Below are 18,338 nucleotides of genomic sequence, written 5' to 3'. Positions count from 1 at the left end.
TTTGGTGTGAAAAGTGTAAGGCCATTGCAGTAGCAGTACATTGTTTTGTAGAATGCTAACATATGTGTAATACTGAATAAACAATGATGGCAAGTTATTGCGGACCAATATTTATGAAAACGCTGCAGATCAGGATTGTCGAACTCGGGAGAGGGGGCCCTTTTTCATTGGCTGAGGACCTGTCCCTCTAAATGTCTGTGCATGCCACTGGATGTCAACACAAGGTAATGCAATCATTTTGATCCAGATCTGATTCTGGATTTGGTGTGACTTTGAAAAATGTTCTCATTATAAGAGATAGGAAGTGGATTGATACAATAAATCAGTAAGTATCAATGATATCAAGTTGGAATTTGAATTTTTTACAGATCTGATTGGAATATGACCAAAACATTTGATATTTCTGTAATATAATAAATACACATAACTGGGTGATAATAAATGGCATCTGGATACATTTCCCAAAACTTTTAATTTGGCCGGTAAGTTACAGGGCCATTGGTCCTATTTTTGTAAATTGTTGGGCTACATGCTGTGCGTGTCTGTGTATTTTGTAAGGCAGTGGCCACTGCCACAGTACTATGGCACGAAATATCGGTTTGTCTGTTGCCACCGAGCCAATCAAATGTTAGCATTTGTACTACAGCCACTGTGGCAACTGATGGAAGAAATGACAAATTAGTGATAGTATATAGTATAGAATAGGAATTATTGTTATAAATACTTAGTATGTTGTTTTATTGTGTTCTTATCTCTTTGGAGTCAGTGAGGCTGGAGAAGGTGGGCGGAGCTACATGTTCGATGTGCCTTGAGACTTCTCAGTTCTGTGTCAGTTGTGTATTAACTGCTGTGGTCCGAATTCTGCACTCTGAGTGTTGTCCCGGTGGCTGATTTATATCAATGTCAGACTTACCTACTGGCACCCTTGCTGCTGCTGCCCCACCCTAACCGTAACCCTAACCCCCCTCATCTCTGAGTAAGCAAAGTAGTTTAATGATATTTGAACATTTTTTCAGTAGCCATTGCAGGTTTAACACAAGTGAAATCCTCTATTGAAGTTATTCCAATGGTCCTGTTGTAAACAGTGAACAGTATGTTAAAGAAGAACAATCATACATTGAATTTGAAGAAGACCTGTGGATTTTTGTTTAGAGCCCCAACAGAGTCTAGAATCACCTCTGGCTGTATAGATGAGAGTTCCAGCTTCCAGCTTGTAGGTTGAAGCTCTGCCTCGGAAGTCCTTTTTTTACTGTTGTGAGAGTCCATAGGGGTATGATCCTGATGACAAGTTGTGTACTTTCCGAATCTTCTCAGAAAAAGGCAGTGCACTACGGCACGATGCCATAGTGGAGCAACACAATGCCATGGTGGAAGGGTATTCTGTTACACCGGTACTACCAAGAGTGGCCTACTAGTACTATGGCATTATCAGTATGTGCGAATGAGTTTACTCTGCATCTGAATGGGACTTTGGTTAAAGTTAGACAAGTAAAACAACTTGGTTATGTTTAGGAAGGTAAAACAACATGACATTGCACTGACTAAATTTAAGGCAGACACAAGTCTTGCCTTCTGTGATGAAATCCAGTGGGTTTATTTTATTTTTGAGGTTGTATCATGTTTACATAAAGAAATTACCTCCAACAGTTAAACTGTTACCCATTTCTTTCAGTTTTCTGTTCATCTCAGCAGTCAGGTAGCCTACTGTTGTCAGTGTGAACAACACTGTGTTTTGTTTCATATAATGTAATATTTGAAATTATCTGACATTGGTTTTGAGATAACATAGTTAGGCCAGATTGATTGCTGTCTGTGCTGAGTTAGGCAAGTAAAACTACTTTGGGTATGTAAGGGGGAAAAATGTCCAAGTCATGGTAAATTCTCTGCATGATTTGCTTAAGTCATTTTTATTTGTTTTGAAATCGTTACGTCTTTTCATTTTTGCACATTGTTCCCACATGTGGTCAAATTTACTGTGACACTATGAATAAAAAGTCTCAGCTGAAAAATTTTCTTGTTCTTGAAATATGATTTCACCAATTATGTATGGGGCTTTGTTGCTTTTATTCAGAGACAATGTCAAGAGACAGGAAGGACAGGAGGAGAGACAGGGGATGACATGCAGCAAGGGACCTGGGCCCGGAGTCAAAGCCATCGCACCAGGACTTCTTATCTAGAGTACACAATGTATTTATTATCTCTTATTTCATGATCTAAAATGCTGAGGAAAACATATTTGGACAAAGTCACAGCAAACTCAGTTCTGTTGCACAAACCAACCGTAACCTAATCTCAGGGAAGGATGTTTTGGTAACTGTTCCAACTCAAACATGAGACATCTGCAGCAGAACATGATAACATTCTTTGTTATTGTTATGTGATTGAGATATGTGTCTTAGGGAGGGAAAGCCTCTGAACAGGCCTTTACATTCTGCTACACACCTTCAGGTTGTGCTTATCTCGTAAAACCATCTTCCTTAAAATGTTGCACAAAAGGCATTTTATTAAGAAATTATTTCTCTGTTGCAGTATACAACAGGGATAAGCAGACATTGTTATGTAGTTCTTGTCAATCAAGGTTTTAGTTTCACTGCTTTCACATCTTTTGCCAGCTTTTTCTTCTTGGGAGTTGTAGGACTACAACGCCAATGAATGAATGTGTTCTGTGGTAGATTGGAGACTAGACTGATGGAAAACTATAACCCAAACTTATCTTAGGTCCACCTAGAGCACAGTGTAATAAGATAGAATCTGCTATGCAATTCAAGTTCTTATATGTAATCTGAATTGCTGCACTGTTGAGTTGCTGCGCTCTTGTGGCTGCTTAGTGCATTACAATAGAAATCACAGAGTGGCAGAACATTCTCTCACATTACTCACTACGACAGTTAAATGCAACATAACCTCATTCATGTTTTTGACATCCTTGTGTTTCCCTGACATTTTTTTAATCACACTAAAAATATTTTGTGTGGTGTCTGAGTTCAGAATCTTTGAATCCGTACATAAAGGAAGCTTATAAATTTTATTTAGAGAGCATCAGGGGCCATATTCTTAAGGATTATACATAGGGAGCTGTTCCTAATGAGGAATTTCTAAAAGAAAAAAATATGGTCAGAGACAAAATAAAATTACTCATGCATTAATAACATTCACTAAAACTTAACTGACTACAATATCCAAACAAAAAGACTGAAATGAATATCAAAACAATAAAAACTTTGGTCAACTTTCTCCAAAATCTTATCTTAAGTTATTCAATCCTGTGATTTGACCGTAACTGTGAGTTACCCAAGGGGCGACCCTGGCTCCTTACTGATATTGAGGGATCCCTTCAGGATGTCCAAAACATCATCTTCTTTTCCTAACCACTTTCCTTAACTTCAAAATGTCATGAGGTCAAGGACTGCAACAGGGATGTCTGCACTTTTCCATGTCAAAATTCTCTACTCACTCAAAAGTTGATAAATTAAAATGTACTTATGTATATACTGAGTATACTTTATATATAGAATATAATATATGCAAGTTGCCTAACTGCACAAATCCATATGGTACAATACTAGTCAATCCATTTCTGGTCAGGACCTTGCTGTGATGGCTTCCATTCAGCCAGGACTGCATAGTTCCGACACTAGCTGCTGATACTCAAGCCTTCCAAATGATCATCAGTCACCTTGCCTCCAGTGCTACTCACACTGGTGTATGAATGCATTTGAATGTTTGGTGGCGGTTGGAGGGGTCGTATGGGCGAATTGGCAGCCACACCTCTGTAAGCCTACTTCAGGGCAGCTGTGACTGCAGGTGTAGTTTACTACCACCACAGGGAGAATGTGAGAGCGAATGAATAATGGGTCAAAAATGTAAAGCACTTTGAGTGCCCTAAAAAGCACCATAGAAATCTAATTCATTATTATTATTATTATTATTATTATTATTATTATTATTATTATTATTATTATTATTATTATTATTGTCACGGTGGATTGGTATTTGGACTTGATAATTATCATGTGGGGAAAAACCCTACATATCATCCAACACAGCACCATCCCATACACTGCAATTCAGACCATTACTGTAACTTTGCTGTTCTTGATAAACCTGATCTGCAGTAACATGTTTTAGTGTAAGTAAATTACTGATTGTTATTAGTCTGTAATTTAAAAGTTTTCTCAATCAAAAAAAAATGTTTTTTGCATATTTTCTCCATGAAGTGAGTAATAACTAGTATTAGAGTATGTTAAAATGTTAGAAAATATCAGATTAGCTGCATGAAAAATGTTTTTATTTCATAGTTTTCCGCTTTCTGATGATGGGTTTTAAATACACATTTTGGGTTTTTTTTTTGTTTGTTTTGTTTGTTTTTTTTTGCTTCAAAAATTAAACACATGGTGTCCAGCTGAGTGGACATTTTTGTAACTCCATGAAAAATAGGTTCATAAATAAAATTCAATCACATTGTTTTTTTGTTTTTTTTTCATGCCTAAAGAGGAATTAAAACACTCAGGAAAAAAAAATCTCAACTAAGGTTCTCATAATTCATGCATGAAAGGGTTAATTAAATATGTATTATAGCGTGCTTTGTATGATGAAAAGGTAAATGCATGGTAGACACTAACTTACTGGTATCATGTTTGTAACATGTTTGCAACCTGGGCTTCCAAGCAGTGCCACAGGCTGATCGCCTCCATGCCACAACACAATGATGCAGTAATTCATGTAAAAGGAGGTCCAACCAAGTAGTGAGTACATAGAAATGAACATACTTTTCAGAAGCCTTACATTTCTGTTTAAAATATCCTTTTTTTAGTGATTTTATGCAATAGTCTAATTTTCTGAGACACTGAATTTTGGGTTTTCATTATCTGTAGGCCATAATCATCAACATTTGAAGAAATAAGGCTTGAAATATTTCACTTTATGTCCAATGAGTCTATATAATATATGGGTTTTACTTTCTGAAATGAGTGACAAAAAGTATGGAACTTTTTCATGATATTCAAATTTTTTGAGATGTAGCTGTATACCGGTGAGTCTGCGCAGGGATGTTGGGTGTTGGCTTTATGTAAATATTTATGTATATATTTAGGTATGGAATTTTATTGTTATATAGTCATGTTGAGTGTGTCGTGTGAAATAAAAATATGGGTTTTGATACTGTATAATTCACTGTGTTGTATAGCTGGTGTGTGTGGATAGTTCCCCATGTTTAAATTGGTTCATCTGTCACCTCTGTGTGGATCATTGACATAAAGCCCTCACAGTTGTCTGTCTTGCTTTGTTGTGTAGGGATGTGTGGAGTGGTTTGGATTTGGAACTTGCTGAAGAATTATTTAAAGTAAAACAGAAAAGTAAAAACTAGTGATGGCAAAGTGAAGCTTTCTGAAGCAATATACCTTTTCAACATAATTGTATTGAAAAAAGTTCACTACTTGAAGCTACTTTTAATCATGTGATCCATGGCATCCGAAACTTCATTAGACACATACATCACATGACTGGTCTGAACCCTCAATGCTGATTCAGTGGTAGCAGTTCATGCTTCACTGCTCATAAATCTGTATGGATGGTTTGATGAGAACATGAACAAAACAAACAATGCTATAATACAAACAAGTTATAGCCTATACACACACATCACATCCATTTTACATCTGTTTGCTTCATTGGGTTTTAGTGATGTGGACAAATCATATCTTAGTAGTAAAAGCCTTAAATTGCCTTTCACTGAATTCAGTCTCTGCTACTTCTAATGCCTTGGCTGCTTGGCCAGGTTGACATCCCTTCTTTTAATAGATATAAATTGGAAGGCAAACTAGTTCACTTAGCTCTCTGGAATTTTGTTGTTGCTCTGGTGTTTGACCACACATTTGACCTTGCATTCGTGGTGATCCTTGTGTTAGAAGAGAGGGGATTTTTTGAATGATATATATATGAGATATGATATATAAATGAGATATCATATGATCTGCCTGCACTACCTGTGATCATGATCACCCCAGAACTACCAAAAGTGCATCTTTTGCCCGGTGCATTCCCATGTTGTTAAATCCAGCTTGTGAACAAAGACTACCTGATGAAAAACAAAGATTGATTCCAATAGTTGCATCGGAAATAAAAGATTTTAAGCAATCAGTCACTCAGCCTTAGCCCTCTGTCCTGTGTCAATATGAAGTAGGATTATATGAAAATATCTATGCAAGATCATTATATAGTTATGGATTACAAATCTACTACTACACATACTTCTATTAAAACATTACTGCAAACATTCATAACATTTTAACCCACAAATACACTTTGGCTGTGTTCACTCTGCTGAAGATCGAGTTTACATAACAGAGATTACAGTTTCAAGGCTACATTAACATTACATTTTACACCAACAGTAGAGTCATGTATGTACATATTCATCAACTGTTTAAAGTCTAAATATATCAGCATACTAGACCAACTCTGTCTATCATGTCGATCTGTTTTGTTTTTGTGTACTGTTAGGTCACTCAGTGTTGCAGCAGCAGTGAATTGTGGGATGAAATTCTCTACTTTCCTTTTGTAAAAGAAAGGGCCAGTGTATCTTATGTAAAAGAAGCCATATTATTTACTAACAGAAATATAGAAGTAGCACTCATTGTATTTAGAATATGAACAGCTCTTGTCATCGCTGACACTGACGTACCTCAGGACATTTCACTCAGTTAGGAACCCTCCAAAGCAAGATGGACAATTTGAACACACCAGTTTGTGTCTCATCTTCTTCAGAGCTGCTCTAATTTTTTTTTTTTTTTCATTGTTTTCATTGCAGTTTTTTTTTTTTTGTTTCCCAGTCAACAAAACAGTGTCTTCCAAAGACTAGACGCAAAACAAAACATAGTATACACTACAGCTCTTACATAAGAAATAAAACACAAAAACATAGCTTGATACAGAAGGTGGTAGGTCAGACATACAATGTACGGGAGTCATATTTATAAATATAATTGAAGCTCACAACAGTCCTTTTAAAAGGGTAGATGAACGGTCTGGTCCAATATAGTCCAAAAATGGGTGCCATTCTCTGTAGAACTGATCTGCACTGTTATGTATGATGTTGGTCCAATATTCTAGGGGGACCAGTTCCAAAATTATTTTACGCCAACCACAGATAGAAGGAGCCTTGTCACTGACCCACTGCAAGAGAATATTTTTCCTTGCTGCAAATGTTAGAACATTATACAGTCTTTTACCAACTGTTGTTTTCACATATTTACTTGGAAGACCCAGGATCAAGGACATGGGGTCCACTTCTATATCAGTATGAAAAATTGTCTCCATTTCACATACAATTTCAGCCCAATATTTTTGCAGTTTACGACAAGACCAGTAACAATGAGTTAAGGTTCCCACATCACTTTTACACTTGAGACACAAAGGGGAAAGAGAGCGGTTGAAGAGATGTCTGCGGTGAGGGGATATATGTAATCTATGTAAAATTTTAAGTTGTATTGCTCTTGTCTGAGTGCAAATCAAAATCTTTTTTGCCAAAGACCAAATGGTATCCCATGTCCCTTCATCTATGTTCACAGACAGCTCCTTCTCCCACACACCTCTGACCCCCCGCATATCAGTAATACTTAAACCACTGAGTACACAGTAAAATGAACTCAGAGACACTTTTGAATGTCGTTGAAACAGCATTTTCTCAACAGCAGATATTTCAGGGTCGACAGTAAGTGTTGTGCTATGAGTAATATAATGTCTTACTTCCAAAAAGCAGAAGAAATCTTGTTTGATCAGTTTGTACCTGTTAGTAAGCTGTTCAAATGACATAAGCTTATCATCTGAGAAAAGGTCATTGAGAGATTTAATATTCTTGTTATACCATTGTCGAAAGCCAGGATCTGAAGAGCCTGGGGGAAATGCAGGATTATTTATAATTGGAGTGAATATGGATGTTATATGTGATCTTCCCTCAAGACGGCGTACAAGCTGCCATGCTTTTAGAGTGTTAATTGTTACAAGATTTGTACAACAAGCTTTAATTTCCTTAAAATTATTAAAAAATAATAAGTCACTTAGTCTGCACTGTGACAATGCTGTCTCAATGTCCAATCCGATTGAAGCTTTATCCTTAACCCAGTCACTTACAAATCTTAAATGGGCACACAGTTGATATATTCTAATATTAGGCAAGTCTACGCCTCCCCTCAACTTTGGTAAATGTAATACCACCATTTTAAGCCTAGGTCTGCGCTTGTTCCAAATAAAAGAGCTGAGCCAGCCATTTATATCCTTCAATACCCTATTAGAAAACAAAACAGGAATCATTTGAATAGGATATAACAGCCTGGGCAACACATTCATTTTGATCAGGGCTATGCGTCCTAACCAAGAAACAGGAAGTGACATCCATCGCTCTAGATCCTGCTTAATTTTACAAAATAAAGGAAAAAAGTTGACTTTAAATAGTTGATCAAAGGATGGAGTGATGGAAATTCCCAAGTACACAAACCCATTAGGAGACCATTTGAAAGGAAAGGGAGGTACAGTGGTTGGTATTGCTGAAAGAGTACCAAGGGCCATAGCCTCTGATTTTGCCAAGTTGATCTTATAACCAGAGAAACAACTAAATCTGTCAGTCACCTCAATAAGAACTGGTATGGATGTTTCAGGGTCGGTCAGAAGAATCAGAACATCATCTGCGTATAACATTATTTTGTGACACAGATGTCCAGTCTCTAGACTACGTATTGCAGAAGTCACTCTTATAGCCTCAGCAAGTGGCTCAATAGCCAAAGCAAACAGGAGGGGTGATAAAGGGCAACCCTGCATCACCCCTCTGTGAGTATGGAAGTAATCAGATCGGAATCCATTAGTCAAAACTGCTGCCTGTGGTTTAGTATATATAATTTTGACCCATTTTATAAAGTTCTCCCCCAAACCAAATTTACCCAATGTATATAATAAGAAGGACCATTCAATTCTGTCGAATGCTTTCTCTGCGTCAAGAGAAAGCACCAGACCGTCAATAGATTTCTGCTTAAAAGCTTGAATAGCGTTCAACAAACGTCTCACATTCGCAGCTGAGTTCTGGCCCTTTATAAAACCTGTCTGGTCTTCCTTTACAAGTATGGGTAGGAGATTTTCAAAACGGGAGGCTAAGATTTTGGAGAGAAGTTTCCTATCCACATTCAAGAGGGCTATGGGCCTGTAGGATGCACAAGATTCAGGACACTTCCCTTTCTTTAAAATTAAGGATACATTGGCCTCCTTCAGTGTCTGTGGGAATTCTCCTGTAGTGAAGGAATGATTAAACATATCAAGAAGAGGTTCTACAGGAATATTTTGGAACTGTTTGTAAAATTCACAACAGAAGCCATCAGGTCCTGGCGACTTTCCATTTTGTAATGTTTTGATTGCTTTGATCACTTCAGTTTTAGTTATAGGACTATTAAGGACATTCTTCTGCTCTTCTGATAAATTTGGTAAATTAAATTGAGCAAAGAAATGGTCCATTAGATGATCCTCCTCTGGATCTTGCTCAGAAGAACACAGTTTTTTGTAAAAATTCGTAAAACAGTCATTTATTGACTTATTTTCATATACCTTGTGACCTTCGTTATCAGATACAGCTGCAATGGTTTGGGACTCTGCACGTTTCTTAACATAATAGGCCAGACATTTTCCTGCTTTATCTCCATGTTCATAAAACCTCTGTCTAGTATACTTCATTTTCTTTTCTGCATCCCTAGTAAGAAGGCAGTTTAGAGCTGATCTTAGTGTAGTGATTTCTTGCCACAATGATGGTGAAGGGGAGGCAATATATGCTTTCTCTTTATCTATCAATTCACTCTCTAAAGATTTTTGTTTTTCCTGTTTTTGGTGCTTCTTTGCTGCAGAGTTTGAAATAATTAAGCCTCTCGCATAGACCTTACATGTTTCCCATAAAATGGAGGCATTGCTGCCCAAAGGAGTATTAATCGTCAGAAATGCTTTAAGTTCAGTAGAGAAGTGGGATGTAAATTTCTTGTCTTTAAGAATAACAGTATTAAGTCTCCAGTGACGAGACTGATGTAGTACTGTTTTGAAATTAATGTCCATAATTACTCCAGCGTGGTCAGAAATAATTATACTGGTTATGTCACATGACAAGACTGAATATAAATCAGTTCTTGGCAGAAAAAAGTAATCAATTCTGGTTTGGCACTTATGAGGGGCAGAGAAAATTGTATATTGTTTATCAGGGGGGTGGGTATATATCTCCAAGCATCAATCAACCCAAACTCCTCACATAAAGCATGAAGCATGTTGGCCTGAGGAGAAGGTGCCATGGTACTATGTGGGAATCTGTCAATAAGTGGATTTCATATTAAATTAAAATCGCTACCAACGATAACAGTGGAATTAGAAAGAAATGGAGCCAAGTCTAGAAACAGTTTGGTCAGGAAGGTAACTGGGTGAGCAGGTGGGAAGTACACATTCATTATTAAAATAATTTGACCTTGCAAAATTCCTTTGATTATAACATAACGACCCTTTACATCTTTAACACGGTCAGATATTTTAAAAGGTAGACCTTTCTTTATCAACACTGCTACACCCCTACTGCTTGTTGTAAAGGATGAAAAAAATACTTGTCCAAAAGGCCCCTGTTGTAGCTTTAAATGTTCTTTATCATCAAGATGTGTCTCCTGCAGCAGAGCAACATCTATACTATCCTTCTTTAGACATGTAAGTATTTTCCGCCGCTTAATAGGGCTATGGACACCCCGTACATTCCAGGTACATACTCGTAACTTTTTCATTATTGATGTTGTTCTTAAACTGTATTAAGCATATTGAGCAAAGAGATCCACCACACTCCTGGTTAAGAAAAAATAAGTAAATGAAAAGGGAAAGAAAAAACAGAGCTGTGTAAGAGCATAGAGCTGCTCTAATTAATGCTATGTTTGTGAATATGGCTCCAGATGTTTCCTGCTCTCTTAAAATTCTGCCACATGTAATACATTTCCACATTAAACTCATCATACATAATACTAGTTCATAGAATGTTCCTTTAGGTGAGGAAGACTGCTAAAATTATGGGCATAGTCCAAACATTTACACTTAAAATTAAGAGTAGATCCAAAAATAAAAGATAATAACATTCATCTTGATCTGCTCAGGTGAAAAACTGCAGAGAAAAGGACTTTTGAGGAGATTAAGACTTCTTGACAGAAATTCAAGGAAAAAATGCTGAGATGGCAAAGAGGCTGAGTTAATACAGTTTAAACTTGCAGTGAAAAAAATAATTTTGTTGACTGAAATAAACCAAAATGAAAGTTTTCAACAACGTACTAATTAAATATAAACTGCAATGAACAATGTAACACAAATTAAAACAAGACTGAATTGTCAAGAAAAGGAACTTTGTCTCTGTTTTGTCTCTACTGTTAATAGTTTGCAATGAACCAAAATACAAGACCTTTAATAAACACTATTTTGTAAACAATTTGATACCATACATTATTTTACCCAACCCTTTTCAGCATCTTAAAATTTAGGAAAAACTTGTGTCAATTCCCTATGTGATATCATGAAATCGTGTAAATATACGGTACATGCCACTTTTAATTGGCGTGTTATCTGTACGCATTATAACTTTTCCGCATGTATGTTCATGCCTTGTCAAATACCACGCACTGAGGGTTAGGGGTTAGGGTTAGGGTTAGGGTTACAGTTAGGGTTAGAGGTTAAGGGGTGTGTAAACCAGAGACCTTGGTGTAAATTGACACGTGATCAAATGGCATTAAATAACATGTGTATGTATTACACGCCAAATGCCATAAGAACTGGTATGACATACAATGCAATTTCATGAGATCAGTCTCCAATTCCGCAAAATAAACATTCACAAATGCATCATACTTAGCAGCTGGGTTGATCCTGACTCCTTGCACAGATAATATTTTAGTCTCACCCTTATTCAGAGTTGCTCTGAGAATTCTCCTGAATCATTTTTAAAACTAAGAATCATTGCTTTCCTTGGAGGTTTTAATGCTAAGGAGCCGTTACAGGATTCTCAAAATCTTTATGAATACAGTCTGGAGAAACTCTCCACTGGTAAACCGATGTTGATGACTGGTCACCGTGCACAGAGGTTGATACTGACAGAACATGAATTTATTTATACATTTTAACTTGAGACACTAATGGTCCTTGAAACCATTACTGCCTTGATAGCTAGTAATACAAGTAGATATTATCATGAGGCGCTTGGCTTCGTTTGTATCAAATCCCTTTCTTTTGTTCATGTGGATAGTCAGACAATGCTGCATAGACGGAATTTGATGTGTAAATCAAGGCTAAGCTGTAAGAGAAAGGGACAAAGGCTTGCTGTAGACGGTGACTGATACTATGTTTTTTTAAGCATGATGCAACAGGCAAAAGTCAATAGCCAATAGTGTTATCAGCCAATATCTTTCCCATTTCTCCCCCCAAAAACTGAAAAGTATTAAAAATGTCTGATCTTATCTATCTTTCCACTTTCTTTTTAGCTATTATTTTTCCTCAAAGATACCATTTGATATCAGCCACTACTGAAACTAACTTCTGCCAATACTGATTATCCTACTTTCTCCCAACTCCTTTTGCCAGGGCATCACATCACATCACTTCATTTTTAGACTGAAAAACATCTATGTTTGGTTAGCTTTAGTCATAAAAACAACTTGGTTAATAATAGAAAAAAGGTTGGTATGGGCTAAATAAGAAAGACAAAGAAAAAAAAAATAAAATGCAGACATAAACACAGCATAAAGTCCACCAACTTTGATGTTCCAAGACAACCACCCAACCAACTCCTTGGTTTTTGTTGCTTAACATCATCACCTGACCCACGTCATCAGTGAGCCCGTTTACATGCACAGTAATACTCCTATCATTATCAGATTTCTGGAGTTATCAGATTACTCATGTGATCAGATAACAGCAGTAAACTGATAATGAGAAATCAAATTAACACACCTGGATTTCTCCCCAATAATCTGATGTCTTCCTACACATATACTGATAATCTAACTTATTTAGTTGTTTTACATCTGTCCATGTGTAAAAACAAGTAAAGTCACAGAAAACGGAAGTGACGCAGTCAAATGTGAGACAATAACAGGAAGTTTAATTCTACCATCAGTATACATACTCCAAAAGAAATCCGATAATGGACTGATGAAATGTCTAACAGGGTTTTCATATTATCACATTTGTGATGTGCATGTAAATGCATTAGATCTGATTATTATAATTATCAGATTTCTCCCACTTATCGGATTTTTATGGTCATGTAAACAGGCTCAATTTGTGATGTCTGAGGACTTACATTGACCTCAGTCCGATATGTCTAGCATTGAAAATTGACACAGAAGTACACCAAGGACTCTAACCCAGTATGTGACAACTTGAGAGTAACAGTGCTTGCTCATAATCAGAAATGTCACCTCTGACAGACTTGTCTCTTTAATATTTGTTATACTAAAAGGGAAAAGAGCAGACTTGTATGATAAAGACAGATGATGCATTTAGGTGGGGACACTGTAAATCCACTGTCCAACACTGGTCTATGCAGCACAGACAGTAGAAATGTTTAAAGCCAAACTGCTGTGATGTGTTGTAACAGCAGTGACCTGTCTGGACACATATCCTTTCTGGCCTTGTGTGGTTTGTACACTTTGTTTCCACGTGGCCTGATTTCATCTGAGTATGTTCTGACAAGGATGCTGCGTCTTTAGCCTGGTTTTCCATGGTTGCTAGGTAACAGTGTGGGGGTTTGCCCACATGACAACACAGAGCCTCAGAAGCTTGTAAGGCTGTGCGTGTGTCAGGCAGCGAAACAGTGCTGTCTTTCACATCAGTAAGTATACACTGACTTACAGCTCCTAGTTCCTTTTAAGCAAGTGAGCTGCCCTGGGGTTTTTATCTCAGACAAGACAATATGGCATTAAATGTCCATTCTCAAATGTTTTAGGAAAAATATGATATCGAGTATCATTTTTCACACCTCAATCACATAATGTAACAGCAGCAGAGAAGATCCATATTCACAGTGTTAGCATAGCAGAAAGAAAGAATTCAAGAAAAAAAAAAATCATACCCTATGGAGATGTTTTGCAGCTAAAAATAGGGATTTAATGGATATATTTTTATCTACCTAAATAAAACTGGACAATAATAGAAAAAATATCAGTGTGGTTTAACCATAAACACTTTGTATCAAATAATTAAATTTGCTTCAAAAAGGTGAAATTCGCACTAAGCACTAGTGTTATACTAGAGACTGGCCACTTTGTGAAAGTCTTCATCTTACCCTAGTTTGTAAGAGGACTTTAGATTTTAACTGAAGATGGGTCAAAACCACACCTTAAGAGATCATCATATTTCTTGTTCAGTTTAAAATTTATTTGTTGACTTCATTTTGTGTTTTTAAAAAATCTTTCAAAAATCTCTTAGGTGTACCTATTTACCAGTGCTTGGTTCTTCTTACATCAGGCTACATTATTCTGCTACTCACTAGCAATTGGAATCATTCCAGCCCTCGCAACACACCACACTGTAATATTTGAAAAATGTGGTTGCTGTACTGTTTTCACCCTGTATCTAGTTTGAACTCGGTCTTGACATGGTCTTGCCCAGCATTGGTCCTGCACCTGATTTGGTCTTGATACCACTTTGGTCTTGGTCTGGGTGGTCTTGATTAAATCACCACTAAACATCCTATATAGTTTGGCATAATATTACATTAAAACAATTCAGTAGTAATTAAAACTAATGGATAGACTTTGCTCTAGCTATTATAATGAATGTTGGGAAACATGTCATGGAGAAGATCTGCCAACAACGGAGAGAGCTATGGATGCTAGCAGAACAGTTCAAGGCAGCAGCTGAGGAGGAGAAGCCTCCTCTTACTGAGCTCAGACACACCATTGGGAAGAAGATGCAGAGCAGAATGGCACAGAAGATAGAGGACTGAGAGAGCCAGGAAACAAAGTTCCCTCTTAACCAACCAACAGTGTCTGATAAGACAGAAGTACAGTGCGCATCTGAATTGCTCCAAGGAAGAAGTAGACCACTTCCTGCACAACACTATTACTGAGAAACCAATCACCAGGCAGGGCAAGGTGTTTGACTGCAGCCTCAGAGACACTGCTTGAGTCCAAAGAACCATCAAGAAGCTTGAAGCTTGGATATCCATGGTAGATAAATTTGATCTACCCGGGAGGTTCAAGGCATGGTTACACCAGCATTCTCTGGCATCTGCTGGTATATGAGGTGACTACATCTACTGTATCTCTACAGTAGATGTAGAGATACATCTACTGAGAAAGATCAGCTGCAACCTCTGAAGATGGCTGGGTTAGCCACGCAGCCTCACCAGTATGGCACTGTATGGCAGAGGCAGCAACCTGGAAGAGGAGTTCAAAGTTTTGTATATAAGAGAGGCACTATTGAGAGTCCGGCGACTCCAGAGTCGCAGCAGCAGGGATCGTGGTGAAGACAAGCAGGAAGTGGAGAGGCCAAGAGGGGCTGGCAGAGACTCGGCAGAGACACAAAGTTGTGTTCAGAACAGTGGCAGTCAGGCGAGCAGTATTGGGAGACATTCCGCAGGCATTGTACCATAGGGCCCAAGGCAAGAACAGACACCATTTGGTCCTTGAGGAGGTGAGGATCAGCAAGATAGTGTGCATATGGAAGCAGGGGGTGTGGACAAGGTGGGAAGGAGTGCTGGATAGGAAGCTGTCCTGGAATGACATCCGGAAGGCAGAGCCTCAGCGCATTAAGCTCATGGTTCTGTAGAGGTGGGACATAGAGGCTTAGCTGCATTCTCTCTGTGCAAGACCTACACCATGCTTAGCATGACTAGAACAACAAAAAGGAGAGCAATTAAGTCCACCACAGAGGTTGCAGAGAGAGCCATAAGGTGGATTTGGATTAAGAGGCCCGAGAAGTGGGCCAACTCTGCTGAGACACAAGTCGGGGCTTGATCAACCCTGGCTGGGTTGCCTGAAGGAGGGTGTCTGATGCTGTAAGACCAAAAACACCCGATGATCTCAGGAAACATCACTGATGATGTGTCCCAATGCATCCAAAGATATATCTGTACACCAACAACAAACCTTATTTTAAGTTTTTACAGCAGTTTTGAATTGTTCATTTTTCCAAGTTTTATTTGTCATTGACATGTTCATCAAATTCAGTGGCTGGAACATCTAGTTCATTTTTGTTTTGTTTTGTTTTGTTTTGTTTTACAATTCTACTGAAAATTGGGAGTAATAATCAAATGTAATATATATATATATATCTTTGAGTATTAATCACCCCGTGCCCCATAATTATTCTGTAAATATTCAACCATCCTGTGCAATACATTTTTACATTTTTTATATTTTCAATTTTTATCCTTTTTTATCTTCATATTTTTATGTAGAGTTCATTGCACTGTCTTGTAGGACTCTACCTTGTATATGTTTTGTACCTTAGATTTTATCTATAACTATCTGTTTGCACTGAAAAAGCTTGTACATTCAGCATAATGACAATAAAGGGCATTCTATAATTTTCCTCTTCTATTCTATAATTCTACCGTAAAACACACAATTTATTTGACATTCCATTGAATATTGTACAGTATTTTTTAAAATGAAACCCTCTGCAGGACTTAATCAGTTTATGTATTATTTTGAGCTTGACTTTGGGGTGTTATGTATTTTAACATGTCACATGATATGCACTGTGCCCAATGTTTTGCATTGTTAATGTTTGTAATAAACCAATTACAAAAAGGAGGTTCTTTTGGTCAATATCACTTCTTTACTCATGACCCAGTGAGACAAAAACAAACAAGGAGTATATATTTCTTGGTGTATTCTGATCCATAAACCATCACTGGTCAGCAATAATACATGGGAATCTGTCCATGTGGTCTGGAAATCTCTAAAAGACGAGACGCACTGGCCCTTTAATAACCGGGCCGCTCCATTCATGTTCATGGGGGAGAACTGACTCTCTCAAAAGAGTGCATACTAAATTTAACGGAAAATAGAAATGTTATGAAAAAAATTGCTCAATCAGTCTGAGTGAACGTTTACATATGAAAGTAGCAGTACTAATAATGGACGGATAAAACAGTGAGGGATCATCAGTTCCTATCTGCTGTCCCATTCCGCTGTAAACGTCTCATTGCGGAGCCTGAGCTGCTGGCGGCTGCGTAAAGGCCATTGATGGTAAAGTACCTTAAACTTAGCGGAATAAATGGCAGAAAATATGTGATTGTAGTTCTACAATAAAAGCCTGGACTGATTTAAATCTTTATTTTCACTGATATATAAAAAGAACAGGAGGACGTTGTTTTTCTTGCCATTCAATAATGAGACATCATGACGATATTTTCATTTGCCATATCATCTATTAGTATAAAGTAAAAAATAGCCTATCTGAGAAATATATGATTATTCAGTTACAATCACTATGGACCACCATTAACTTTAATTATGAGACGCATTTGTCATGGCATCATTTATCCAACAAATTGTGCAATGACAGAATAAATTATACAATAAATGTGGCCGACATCTTGTAGGAGATGCCATTAAATATATTCTGATAGTCAAGTGACTTTGTTTTTTTATATATATACATACATACTACTGCTGATTCTAGACCCCACAGGCTTGTACAGAAGGTGCTATTACTTCATTCACCCTCTTTTCACCTGGTTGCCTGCATCACTCTGGAACAGGATCAACTTGGACTTATTTGACCACACGGTCCTTGTGGATGCGCCACATTACAAATTGAAGTCTCATGGAATGTGATGGTTATTTATGAAATGAGAACCTACTCACTGCAACAAGTAGGGCTGCTCGTTGCTGATTGCTGATGAAACATATCACTGCAGTACCTATCTAATGAAAAGCTCTTACCAATTTGCTTAGTTAATTCCAGATGTGACCCGCTTTGGCCAGGTGTATATGCATCATTTCGACAATGTAAACAAGTAGATAGAATTTCATTCCTAAATAATGACCATTATTGTGAAAGTATGGATCGGAAGTGACTGTGTGTCATGTGAGTAGCTTGTTGTTAGTGTTGCTGGCTGGGAACAGGATGCTGTCAGGCCGAACAGACGGACCGACCTAACGGGTACAAACCGCAGCAGCATCCTTTGTTTTCTGGAGCTGAATACAAAGGTAAGGACTGCCAACTGGCTTAGTTATCTTGCTAACCTTGCAGCCCATTATATCTTGGATAAGTAAATTGGGAGGGAATCGACTGACGATACGCAGGACTTGTCTTTTTTCTTCGTTTCCAATCATGTCGAAAAC

The 18,338-nt window shown here is 37.6% G+C and overlaps 1 protein-coding gene across 3 annotated transcripts in view; it reads left to right on the top strand.

Moving 5' to 3' along the window:
• Positions 1-18,100: 18,100 nt before the first annotated feature.
• Positions 18,101-18,338, top strand: part of fam110b (family with sequence similarity 110 member B) — a 62,300-nt gene continuing 62,062 nt past the window's right edge. For 2 of the 3 annotated variants that reach the window (XM_030160169.1, XM_030160166.1), the window contains exon 1: positions 18,108-18,203. The gene's annotated coding sequence lies outside the window, so the exon portion shown is untranslated. Of the gene's footprint in view, positions 18,204-18,338 lie in introns of all 3 variants that reach the window. The other variant, XM_030160167.1, reaches the window with a different exon arrangement.

The sequence above is a fragment of the Sphaeramia orbicularis genome, chromosome 17 (assembly GCF_902148855.1).
Source record: "Sphaeramia orbicularis chromosome 17, fSphaOr1.1, whole genome shotgun sequence".
Taxonomy (NCBI): Eukaryota; Metazoa; Chordata; class Actinopteri; order Kurtiformes; family Apogonidae; genus Sphaeramia; species Sphaeramia orbicularis.
This window is presented reverse-complemented; position numbering and strand designations above follow the sequence as displayed.